The sequence below is a fragment of the Macaca mulatta genome, chromosome 2, assembly GCF_049350105.2.
Source record: "Macaca mulatta isolate MMU2019108-1 chromosome 2, T2T-MMU8v2.0, whole genome shotgun sequence".
Classification (NCBI taxonomy): domain Eukaryota; kingdom Metazoa; phylum Chordata; class Mammalia; order Primates; family Cercopithecidae; genus Macaca; species Macaca mulatta.
The window spans coordinates 168641967-168655093 of NC_133407.1; the positions used below are offsets into that span (position 1 = coordinate 168641967).

General features: G+C 33.5%; 1 protein-coding gene across 35 annotated transcripts in view; it reads left to right on the top strand.

Moving 5' to 3' along the window:
* ZBTB20 (zinc finger and BTB domain containing 20) overlaps positions 1-13127 on the top strand; it is an 814450-nt gene that overhangs the window by 50706 nt on the left and 750617 nt on the right. The window lies entirely within an intron of this gene.

Consider the following 13127-nt stretch of genomic DNA (forward strand, 5'->3'; position numbering starts at 1 on the left):
TGACACGAAGGCATACATGTGTGGATAAATACATCACAGCTTCTTTTCAGATACAATATTTTTAAAAATTTCACTTCATGTATGTTTATGTTAACCACAAGCAAACAAAAAATGGAGAGAGTTTCAAGAGAAAATGAAAATTTCCTTTAACCTTCTAGCAAGAATAAAAGCAAGTAATAATGTAGTCATTTTTATGTTTGGTTTAATTTTTAGAATGTGTCTGTTTTCTTTTGCATTATAATTCTTAACCTTCAGTAGATCTAAAATATTTTTAGTATGAAAAATAATCTTGGCCTTTTCTGGAAGGGACTGTCACAATCTAAATACAGAAGGACATTATAAAATGTACATAAATAAACTTAAAACCACTGTACTCTACTGTATAGGGATTTGGAAAGCTGAAAGGCTTGTGTCACAGGAGCGCTACAGAGTGCCAGAAAAATTCATTAATCAGCCTTATTGGTTAGAGTGGGCTCTTCCTATCAGCACATGATATCTGCCTGTTTAGATCCCCAAAGTCTTGGCCAGGTCACAGTGTGTTTCATTTTAATGTTGGAGCAGACAGTTATCTAACACACCCACATGAGGAAGTGCTCTAAAGTTGTTATTTCATGCTTTGCCATGCCCTGTAGCTAAAACAATTTGGTACTGAGTGACGTGTGTGTGCTTTTTAACTCCTATCTGATGAAAATCAGCTTTGGCTCTTTGAAAAGGACCAAACAGTAGATTTAAAAAAAAAAAAAAAAAAAAAAAGGACACTTTGGGAGGCCGAGGCGGGCAGATCACGAGGTCAGGAGATCGAGACTATTCTGGCCGACATGGTGAAACCCCATCTCTACTAAAAGAAAATAAAAAAATTACCTGGGCATGGTGGCACACGCCTGTAGTCCCAGCTACTGGGGAGGCTGAGGCAGGAGAATCCCTTGAACCTGGGAGGTGGAGTGAGCCAAGATCGTGCCACTGTACTCCAGCCTGGTGACAGAGTGAGACTCTGTCTCAAAAAAAAAAAAAAAAAAAAAAAAAGGAATACCAGACCATATAATTCAAATGCTAAGCATTGCCAGTTTAAACTTTTTCTTTTTTTTTTTTTAACTTAAATCACTATGATTATTTTTAATGTAAAGGCTATATAGTGATTTATTGAATTTTACTCATTAGGGTTTCAAAAATTGCAGATATTTTTTATTCTGCACATTTTTATCTCCAGAAGTCTATATTCATCAAAAGGATAGCAGCTGCATACTTTCCCCATGAAATGTTAACAAATAAATGGCATTCCTGTTTATTTATCTATTTTTGAATTTTAATGATTAGTCCTTGTGCTAATTAACAAATTCTCGTATTCATAAAATCTGGCACTACATAAATATCTAATTGTGTGATTATCTACACATGTTCTGGCTTTCTATAAATATAGAAATTATCAGTGGATGTGTTCATGGACTTGCCCAACTCTCAGTAGTGGCCGGTCCTGCTGCCACATAGGAAGCCAAATTTGGGCCCTGAGCAAACGTGTTACCCCAACATCTGGCAAGATATGTTGAAGCAGCAGCACCTGGCTAATATTGCTAACTAGTGATCTTTTCTGGCAAAAGAATAACTGGTGTTGATATTCTTTGAATGCTGCTAGCTCCCGGGTTCTTCAGCTTCAAGGGTGGCCTCAAAAGTCTAAATGTTGAAAATGGACGTTAAACCTGGCTTATCTTGGAGGTCAATTTAGAAATATATTTTAACAGGCTACGTTTTTGGTGGGAAACATATTTTACTGTACAACATAAGTAAAATAGTATCCTCATCCCTTACTTTCTTAACCAGTGAAGCTCTAAGTTACCATGAGAAGTCACAAAGCACTGAAAAGAAACTCTAAATATTTTCATTTGCATGGCTATGTAACTATTTCAGGGACATTTTAAAAATCAAGTGTTACCTATATAGAAACAGTTTACCCTCCATCAAGGACAATAAACACTAGCAATTGGACAATTGTGTACCTGCCAGAGTTATTATTAAATTAGAAACCAAACCTTTAAAATAGTTTTTTTCATACTGTGTAAGCCATTTTTGTTATTTTATACAATTCCTATGGATTATTTGCAATGCTAATACAGTCAGCATTTACATTTGATACTTTACACCAAGCTTTCAAGTCATATATAGGTGTGTAGGTATTTTACAAAACTTGAAACTTGTAATTTTCTTGAAAAACCCATTTCATATATTTCCATTGCTTAAATAAATTCTAGCATTTTGCATAATCGCCAGGAACTACAGCCAATGTCAAATAAACTAGCAAGATCAATTTTATTCTTTACCAAAAGCCTGAAGGCAATACACATATCCTAGATATTCTCGAGAATGCCTGAATTCTTTTTTTTTCTATTACATAGATATTACACATTAATCATCAAATAATGTTGATGACAATTATGTTTAATATATCAAAATATCCTTGAGCTCCCTTAGTTCTCATTCAGCATAGGCAAGCTGATGAGGCTATGGGAAGAAATATGCTATCTATAATTACTATCATGTATGTAGTAACCACTACAGCCTATGTTAGAAACAGTATTCAAGGGCTTATAAGAAAAAGGGCTTTTTTTTTTTTTTTTTCGCCACTCTAGCTGTTCAACTGTAATAACGAATAAGTGGCATGCTATTTCTGTACTAAACTGTGGAAAAATTATGCTTGACTTTGGCTTCATAACGTCTCTTATACTCCAGGATCAAGCCTTTTGGTAATTCTATAGTTCATTTGAAAGTAATCAGCTTGAGGACACGGAGCTTGCCTTTCTGGAATCTTTTGACACTCAGTTGAAACTCTAGCCCTGGTGTTTTGTACTTCAGTTAACCAATGCAACCTTTGTAATTGTCTTAACTTGGGGAAAGCTGGCTACTGATTTTCAAGTGAGAATACTGAGACAAGGAACAAGAACTATGAGTTCATTGATTCATCTAGTTTCCAGAGGGAAGAAGAACATATTTTTACTAATTCTGAATATTCAGTCTTACCTTTGAAACTCTGATAGAAAATGTGGTAATTATAGCATAATATGTTTACCTTCTTGGTATTGGAAGTAATTTTGGCACTGAATACTTCTGTGTCTTGAGATATGATGAATTTAATGTTCATATTATGCATTTAAAAGGTCAATCTATTTGGAAGTTTTTATATTGCATTACTAATGTAAGGATTTACATTCAATAAATATAAAATTATGGTATGAGGTTGAGATTTTGGGATATCAAAAAGATGCCCAATTGGTTGTAACTAAAAATGTAGAAATGGCAATAATTATGAATCTTATACATAGTAGCACTATTTTGTTATGGGGAAAATTCTTAATTTAAACTTTTTAAAATCAAACATTTAAAATTATTTAAATTTTAATTTTCTCTAATTTTTAGAAGGCTTTACTTTTTTGTTTTTTACTGAATTAGCTTAGATATTTGCCATTTTTACCTTTTCAAAAATTTTCTGTGAATTACTGTTGTAATCAAATTGTGATTTGTTGTTGCAATTCCTTTTATAGTATGAGCTTCTTTCCTATAAATGGAATGTAATTAAGAGAAAATTAATGTTGTCAGTTTTTTCAGGTAGCAACTTGAAACTTTGTAAAAAAAGAAAAAAAAAAGCTATTACTAGCAGAAAACTAGAAATGTTCCAGGCTATGTAATGGTTGATATATATATGTGTATGTGAAAACTATGTGGCTGTCATTTTAAATAAACAAAAATACCTTATTTAGGGACATTTAAACGGTGAGAAAAATGTTCCTTTCTTTTATTATTTAAATAGACTAGACAAATACGTTTTAAGGGTGACCTTATAAAATTTTTGGGTTTTTTTCTTCTTAAATACTGGACACATTAAAATTCTTCTTGGCCCAATAAATACACTCTGGTTCTGAACATATTTACTAATTTCTCCATCTTCTTGGTGACTTTTACCTATTATCTTAGCTTTAGGTAAGGCAAAAATAACTTACTTTTTATATTAGTCCTTACTTTCTCTAGTTCTCCAAATCAACAATGATCTTTATCCCCTCACCTCATTTCTAGAAGGGAGACAACTAGAGATGATTAAGAAACAAGTAGAGATAAGTTGAGATAATGTAAAGGGATAAAGCTGAGGGTACAGGGGTATAGCTGAGGGTAGCTGAGGGATTGGTGCTTTTGAAGCTTCTAAACTTAGAAGTATAATGAAATAAAAATACTTTTTCCCTAACTCCCGTTAAAAGGCATTTGACTTATCTGTACAGCATTGGTGTTTGCATCTCTCTAAAGCATATCTATCTAAATTCCCTCTGCACTCCAAGGCAGATTCCAGTGGTACCACCAAAGAAGATCATAGAAGAGAAAGTCAAAACATCTCACATTTCTAGAACATCCACTGCCAAGTTTCCTTCATACCTTTTGCCCTTTAATTCTTGGGTTCGGAGTTGTGAGAAGATTTTTATAGTTGGTGGACAGATTTAATTTGTTCTGATAAGAAGCTTTACCAACAAAGCATTTCCAAAACATGCCCCCAAACTGCATCACATGCTGAATTAAAATAGATGAAGTGATTAGCTGAATAAATGTACGTGTGTTTCCTTTTTAAAAACAAAATAAAGTCAAATAATTTATATGAAACAAAACAAAAAACAACTCTTCTAGCAGTCTGAATGGATTCAGGTTTTGTTTCACATAATGGCTTTCTGAAACCATTTTTTGTATAGTAATTTTGACCAGCACATTCCACCTATTCCCTACCCCACTTGCTTTTTTGCTTTCTAAATGTTGAATGAATATAATTCCTTAATATAAAAATAATTGTGATCTTATAACACATTCAAAATATACCTATGGATATGAAGATGTGGTAGGGCCTATACACAATAGTTTCATTCATATCACCTTAGCCTGAAAATATATGAATAAAAAACATTTTAAGAAATTATTTTCCTGGTATGTTGAAAGAAACTTTATGGTGTGGTATAAAAAGCATTTCCTGGGGAATCAGGAGGTATTAATCAATACCAAAAAGGATTTAAAGTGGTTAAATCTGGAGGTCTGGTTTTTTGTTCTGATTTTGTGACTTTGAGTAAATCACCATCTCTCTGTCTCTCAGTTTCCTTCTTGTAAAATGAGGGGAAAAGCTTTTTAAAATATTTTTTCATCTTAAAGACCATATGATTTTAAGTAGTTATGTATGTAGATAATCTTGCTTGCATTTTCTGTCTAAAAGTCACAAATAAATGGAGAAAAGTTAGAGTGGGTAATAAGGGAAGAATAACAGACATTTATGTGGCTTGAGAGAGCACAGGCACCTTAACTTTGTGATGATTTTTCTTAGCTTAACTACATGTCATAATGTATTATTGAATGTGTTCAATGATTGAATGAATGCCATAAACCAAAAATTGTTGTTTGTCAGACAAGCGGACTTAATTGCCTATGGGTGATTTGGTAAAAGGACTGTTTTTGATGGAATGAAGTGCAACATGGTTACTATGGCTCCATTCCTCTCCACTGGCCACTAGATGGAGAGGCGATCCGCGTCCACTGCCTTGCCAATAACAAGCAGTTCACTTCTGACTTCCTAATGGCAAAGCTGCACTCTATGCCTTTGGACATTTCTATGAATACACACATGACATTTTGGGGAAATCATCAGAGAATATGTCCTATTTCTATATAGGCATGATATGATATTCATGAAATGCAAAATACTCCTCTTTAGGCCAGTGTTAATGTTGGTAGACCCAGAAGGCGGCCAGTATTACAACTCGTGTTAGTTGTCACAATAGGGTCTATTTTGCCTCTTACAAATTTGTCCATTTAGAAAGGGCCCTGAAATGAATGTCAGCACGACAGTGCCACCTTGTGTCCCTGTTGCTGTGCAAGTAACTGATGCATGAGTCAGTGGGAAAAAAAAAAAAAAGAACAGGACATTTGCAAAAAATTGGCAAATTGTTTCAGACCCTGATTTCGTAGTAGCTGTACCAAAATTCTGTAATATATTTTAGTTTTCCAAAATTGTTTTTACTCAAGGAAAAGTTAGGATGTGTGCACTTTACTACTTTTCTCCTACCAGTGTATATATAAAAAATTCTTTAACAATTCTAGGCATAAACAGGGATGCATTTAATTTAGAATTGGAAATGGAGAAGACAGGGATTGTCAGAGATATTCACTTAAGCTCAGTCATTTCAGACACTGAGGTGCTCCTTCTTTCACATTCCCACAGCAACGTTTATATGCATAACTTAGCAATATCAGCTCTCACATTGTATTGCCATTGTTTGTAAGCACATCTTCCAACTAAACCTTGAGCTTCTTGAGGATAGCGTCTGTGTCTTATTCATCCTCCAGAACCTTCTATTGGCATTCAGCACAGAGCTATACAAATATTTGAGGTCTAAACAAATGATTATGTCTAGCTGGTTTATAACATTCTCATGTGTATATATATGTGTGTGTTATATATATATTATATGTATATTTTATATATATATATATATATATATTACACATTTCTTTGTTGTAAATAAATTTGGAGCCTTTTTACTTTGGAAAAACAGCTTCTGATACCACTTCCTGCCTAAACATCCCTTTATAAATTACCTTCTTCCTTTTGTATTAAAATGACCATTTTCTCTTTTTGATTATGAAAACAAGGCATTGCCTATTCACAAGTGTGTATTGTAATTGACTTTGATGTAAAGATAATTTTTTTTTTTTAATTCTAGCTTTACAACAAATTTGCTATTATTTGGGGTAACATAAGTTTTTTTAGGTCTACTTCCTATGTATAAAATGAGTGGACTGGACTAGTTGATTTGACAGGATTTTTGTAGGGACTGGGCAAATGTCAGTATTATTCTAGCTGTATATTTAGTTGCACTTTTTAAAGTACCATCATAGCTGAGAAGGAAATTGCTAGCCTTTGAAAGTGCCATTTGATATTTCATGTTTTAGAAGAGGAAACTGAGGCAAAGGGGCTTATAGGGGATTGAATTGCAAGTAGGCAGGTTAAATAGTATTATAATGGATGAGTATTCCAATTTTTTATTTGTTTTTCACTTTTTTGTTCATTTGTTTTTGGTTAATTGAGCTCCACCCTCCTTCTATTCTTTAACCATATAATAAATAAAGTACAATGAACTTATATAGTAAGATGAACCCACAGGTTGGTAGAGGACTATGGCCTACTTGCAGTTTAGAGACTCTCATGCTATTTTGAGTTTGATTCACAACGCTTAGAAATGAATCCTAAGTTTTAAATTTCACACAGTTTTGCATGAAATTTACATCTAGAGGTTTCAGTCCACATATCACCAGAAATACCAGCAAACTTATGATTGGGAAAGTTGCATAAACTTTTTAAGAGTTTTCTTATTGGCGGAAATGTGATAATATATATTACCTTTCCTATCTACCTCACAAGGTTATTGTAGGGATTAAGTTAATATATATGAAGTTTCTTTATAGATAGTAAAGTAGTATACAAATATTATGTATTGGCATTACTGCTCTAATTAAAGAAGGAATGGATAATAAAAAACTAAGTCAAAGCAAAACACACACATTTAAGAAACACTGAAACGCATGGCATTTCCTAGGTGAAATACTTTTCTGTGCTGGTAGACCCTCTGTAGATGACTTAAAATGTTATCTCTATTTCCCGTTTTGGTTTTGAAACCTGTAGTAATAATGATAATACGTACCCTAAAACTAATATTTTCTTTAGGTAAAATTTTTACCCATCATTCATAAATTTTGACAGTAATGTTTATTTAAAAATAGAAGGAAAATGTTTAAATAGCCAAATATGAAAAAAATTCTTTTCAATATTATTGTACTATATTCTAGTCCAGTGGTTCTCAAACTTTAGTATACACAAGATATTCTTCAGATTTTTGTTAAAATTCAAATTTCTGGGCTCCATTATTAATGGAACTCAGGCATCCTGAGTTGTAGCTGGCCCACATACTTCAGAAAACTCGACTTTAGTTGATTATTATATGTCGTAATCAGCTAAGGGATTTTAAAATACACAGATTCCTAGGTTCTACTCCCACATATCTAAAATTGGAGTCTCTAGACTGGTATTTGGGCAACTATATTTTGCAAAAACTACCCCAAAGATCCTAACAATATTGCAAGGTTTGAGAATCATTACTCTTGTTTCTAGGGTATATTGTTAAAATATATTTACTGTCACACCTGAATTTATCCTCATCTCTCAGATTATGCCTTAACTAAACATAATCTTACTTTATGTAGGAGGCCAGAGTTGATACTGCCATATAAGAATAAAGTTTAGGCTTGAAAACCAATTAGAACTCTTGTCCTATGATGCCAAAATTAAGGAAGTGAGCTATTACTAAGCACCTTTCACACAAACTGTTTAATTTAATCTTTGCATACAACAACTTTGTTGCATACACTGGTTTTCTGCCTATTTTTTAGATGAAAAAACTGAAGCTTACAGAAAAAATTGCCAAATTCACACAGCTGCTAAGAGTCAAAGCCAAGATTTAGTCTCTGTTCTTTCTATTACATCCTATTATATTTTTCCCTCATTCAGTAAATCTTTTACCAGGTTCCCATTGTGTTAAATGATAATGTCTAACTTTGGGCACCACATTAGCCCCGACATGCTATCATAATTGTTGCTTAGACCATGTAAATTGAGTTTTGAAAAAATTTTTCTATTGAAGAATGGTTTTTAGCTGGATGTAGAATTCATGTGTTCTCAATGGTCAGAAGGGGTCTAAATTGTAGTGATAATCATAGTTAATGAATTGTTAAGGAACTTTGCCTATGGCATCTCTTTTAACCACCATGCCTTTGCTATGAGGTATTTCTTAACCCTATTTAAAGATGAGGAAAGAAAGATTTAGAATGGTTAAGTGGTTAACCCAAGATTGCAGATCTAGTAAGTGGCAGAACTGGGATTGAATTCCGGTTCACTCTAATTTTCACAGCAAAGTTAACCAGTAGTATATAAAATTTCTGACTCTGCTTTGCAGTTACTCTTCAGAATCAGGCTGTCCCTCTATTTGTTGAGCCACTAAATGCTAATTAAACTTTGTGGGATTTCAGTTTGTTTCCTTTGTAGGGAACAAACCATTTTGCCACACTTAATCAGTCTAGTAATTTCTTAAATCTTGTAAAGTTTGGAATTAATAATGCATAATCCTCTAGGGAAATCGGTTGAAGTGAATAATCTTTTGTTTGTATTTTTATTTGAGAGTTAAAACTCTTGGATGGGACAGATTATTTGAAGGAAAATTCCAATTTTACCTATTATGACACACTGTGAAACACAACAATTTCGTGGCATATCCATTGTTATTGGTCTTGAAATATTTGGTTTGCATTTTAATTTCAATGAAAGTGTTAACAGCATCAATTCCTCAGTGCTTCATAAAATCTAAAAACTGACTCCTGAGCATTCCTGATGTTCTTGTCTGAAAAAAACAATGCCTCATAGTACAAAAAGACAGCACGTGTATGCCATATAGTATACAAACTTGTACAATTTCTCACTTATCCTGTATGAATAGCTAAAAATGTAATTTTTATATATTTTCATACATTTAATAATATGCAAATTATTAACATGCAATAAAATGCAGTAAGGGCAGTCACAATTTAAAGGAGCACTGAAATATATCCTTTAGGTGTGAAAATAGTGATTTTATAAATTTAGATATGTGTACACTTTTGGGATACTCTTAACAACTCTCTATGTATTAAAAGGTTCATTTTTTAAAAAAGAAGACCCACAAAATCACCAACCGGGGATATAGTCTTGTCTTTAGCAGAGTTTCAAGTTTATTTGAAATTTGGGATTATATTTCAATTTTCTTCTCTAAGAGTGGTCTTTTCTCAAATGGCATTCTTTCAGAATACTATCAGAGAAGAGAGAAGAATGAAAACCCAAAGTGAAGAACTTCAACTATAGTCCTTTTTCAGATGTAGAAATTAAAACATGATTTTGCAGAAAGTCCCATTTAGCAGCAGAGCATGAATTGGAAAATTTGGTCAGTGATTTATTTAGGCTCCACAGGGAAAATCCTGTAGGGCATTTTTTGAATATCCTAAATTTATTTTGATTTGAGACCAGCTTACAGGGCATGTCTATCTTAAAACAGTTCTCCATTTTCCTGAGAAAAATTCCAGTGGAGCTAGTTGTGGGAGGTAGTATCCCAACAATGAACCTTTTGGGGCCAAATAGCGCTTTAACACAACTTACTCCATCCCTTTCCTTAAACCAAAGTCTGTCTTGCCCACTGGGCATGTTTAACTTTGACTGCTAATTTTATTTCCCTGCAGAGGCAAAGGAGACAGGAAAAAGGAGGGAAAATAACTGATGGCATGTGGGTGAGGTTTTGGCCAGGAAATAATTTTTAAAAGATACTAGCCAGTATAGGGATGCAGGAAGCAGTTGGTGCCTTAAGCTGTATTACGCTTGCATCACAGATTAAGAAGTGGAAGCCAGTTAAAGTTAAATAACTTGCCTACGGTTACACAGCAGTTTTCAGTGTTGGGGTTGTTACTAGGAACTAGGTTATTCATTGCTCCAGTGAGGAAATTGGACAATCCAGCTTTTTTTTGTTGATAAATATGCTCCCCTAATATCCCTACTCACCTCTTCTTTCCTCTTCTCCTTTGGCTACTGTCTTTTAACATCTAAAAAAGTATTCTGCTGATAATCTTAGGTGTAGAGGCTAGTTATTAAATATATTTAGACTATTAAAACCATTTAGAATTAGCTGAACTGTAAGGACAGTGTGCATCATGTTAAGCCTTTTTTCTCTATTTTATTTGGATCATGTAAGTAATGAAGATATAACTGAAAAAAAGGAAATGTCATTGAATAAGTAATTCTGAGCTCATGGCAGAGCTCTAAATGTGAAAAATGTGATGGACACCTATTTAAAGATAGGCCATTTTTATCTTTACCTCCTAATTACGGTTATCTGAGGTATTTGAAATGAACATAAGCTAAATTTTGATACCTTTTCCTCCTAAATTGATATCATTAGATGGATTTAGGTTGGAAAGGAGGACCATGGTAGAAATATGAATCAGAATTTTAGACTTCCATAAAGTTTATAACTGTCCCAGTTAGCCTCTGTGCTTGAACACCAGGGGAAAGTTGCTATTTGGCCCTAGTATCACTCTGTCTAAGTTGTGAATATGTTTTGGACCAACTTCTCACTGATATGATAAATAGTTGACTTAAAAATTACTGAAAACTTTTTAATGTGGTATCTGTTGAATATTACCATTTACCCCTTAGTGTCCTTAGTCAGGTTCTAGATACCAAACAAGTTCTACTAGAATGTGAGTTTTACTTGGTTACCAGCAGCTAACTAAATATGCAACAGAACTTAGAAGTGATGCCATCACATCAGACATAGTAAACACACAGACCAGTGCTCTAACAGATCCTCTAAATTTTGATTTGGAAATATATGAATTATTCAGAGATCCAAAACCCCAGTGAAAATCAGGTAGAGATCCTTTGTATAGACATACCCATAGCCTGTATTCCATTCTAAGAATTGCAGTTTGAACCAATAGAAGCCAGAAGCAGCTACACACATTTGATTTACAACTGTGTCCTGTGTACTTGCAAATAGCAGCTAGTTTCCTTTTAGGGTTGGCTGACAAGGGTAGTTTTTTTTTTTTTTTTTATGTATTATTAAAAGTCAGTGGCAGCAGCACATGCAGGCTAATTGTTAGAATATAAAGCTTTGTTGGAGGTGGAACATAGGGTTCTAGTAATACTCTTAAATTCACACCAATTGACACAAAATAAATATGGTTCTCTAAGAAATACAGAAGGCTTAAACTAGAAATGACTGAAAAATACCATTTTCACAAGCATTTAGGTATCTCCATCTACAAAAAGTAGTTTTTGCTTTATCTATATCTTCATAAGCCTTTAAGGTGAAAGATGAATGACAGCAACAAAATGACAGTGACCTAAAAGTGTAAAATTGTAGTTAGTTTAGGTAATCCTGGGGACAAATATAATCCAGGATATTTATTAATGAGATAAAAGGGGAAAGAAATGCTGTAGTTTCATCATACTATAAATAAAATGCTTAATTAAAATGCCCCACCAAAGTAAACAACTTATTTCTAAGAAATTACTGCTGAAGAAATTAAGACTAAAAAAAAAGAGAAAGAAATACAAAGCCCATTTTTGTACATTTTTCTTATATTTAGGTGCTTTTAAAAATTGTTTTTATAAACTCCTAAATTTGAGAGCAAGGGAGATGGGATTACATTAATTGCCATTTAAATACTCAGCTTCATGTTTGTAGGCATCTTTCTGAACCAGAATAAAAAGACCATAAAAAAAATTTCTAGTGTGGAAATCATATTTCATGTGGTGAAATAAAAACTCAAGAAATTTCCTGATATAATAAGCTGAGAGTGATTACCAAAGAAACAAAAGTTTCTTATCACTCGGCCTGAGGCAAATGTGGCATATTAAGCTTAAAATGAATTCTCTTTTCCTGAATGCACACAACTCTTATTAATATCTTGGAAATTATGCCCAAATAAGGTTTTCTGTATACATCTGAAAAAGCATCCATTGGGGTATAGGGACTATTTTACGGCTGTGGACATTTTAGTGTTTAACTAGCCACGAATTAGTTTTTGCTCTTTTACCTCTTTCTTAGGTTTAACTTTAGATGAAATGACTTGTTTTTATCTTAAAAGAGGCCTTTCCTTTAGTGAGAGTTAGGTTTCCTGGTGGCCTGAAAGAGTTAATGCAGTTTCCAAGAGTGTCCAACTTACTTTCAGGGAGTAGTGTGTGCATGTGAGAGAGTCTGGCTCCAGGATATTTGTTCACATCCCAAAACCAATTTGGCACAACTTAAAATGTCTGCTAGGCAGAGGATTCAGTGTTGTTAGGCCACGCAATTAGTGCTTTATTTCATGAGCACCAAATTCACCCAATAGTGTTTTGATTTAAGGAAGAGCTTGAAATTCACAATAACGGGTTTCATTTATCAGAGCCATATGGGACTCAACATCTTTGGATATATTTGTAAGGCTTTCACAAAGAAGACTTTTTAGACATCTCAGATTTCACCGATTGGAGGACAATCTGG